We start from the raw sequence: 729 nt of genomic DNA on the forward strand, positions 1-729 counted from the left end.
AGCTATGGTAGCTATGGAAGAGTACTGTAGTCTAGGAAATAAAGCTCTCTCTTCTGATAGTGGAGAGATATTGATGCCAAAAATAACCGCACCGATATCTCCTGCACCTGGGTGCACATCGGGAGAGCTGACAGTACTGCAGAAATAAAAACAGATCACTCAGGAAACAAACACAGAAATACATCCGGTTGTACGACATCTGTGTTTTTTATAGCTTACGAAAATTGCAAATCGTTCATGTGAGGGAAATCTAATCCAGTGATCTGCAACCTGTGACACTCCAGGAGTTGCGGGACTACAACTTGCAGCACTCTCTTATAGTCTAGAACTGAATGGCATGCTGGGAGTTGTAGTTGTATAGTTGTGTACCGGCTAAAAGGCCGCAGTTTAGAGGGACCACAGATTAGCCGTCTGCTTGTAAGGATATGAACATGTTAAAAAAAAATAAAAAAAAATTGGAAATTATAATACTCCAATATTTTGTTTTTGTCTTGTAGTTGTATAAATCAATATAAAATTGACATTTATTCCGGTTTGCCTTTGGAGAGCGACATGAATTTCACAGGAGCGTGGAGGTATTTTCTCTACAGATTAAGTTTTCAGTAGAAGTTGTTGAGATGTCCAGAGGGAGTTGCCCTCACCCCATAGACAGGATGGAGATACACGAGGGGAGTGTACTGTAGGAATGCACGCTGCTGCCTGCTGCTGCACATATATATCTGGCTGTCT

The sequence above is a fragment of the Leptodactylus fuscus genome, chromosome 9 (assembly GCF_031893055.1).
Source record: "Leptodactylus fuscus isolate aLepFus1 chromosome 9, aLepFus1.hap2, whole genome shotgun sequence".
NCBI lineage: Eukaryota > Metazoa > Chordata > Amphibia > Anura > Leptodactylidae > Leptodactylus > Leptodactylus fuscus.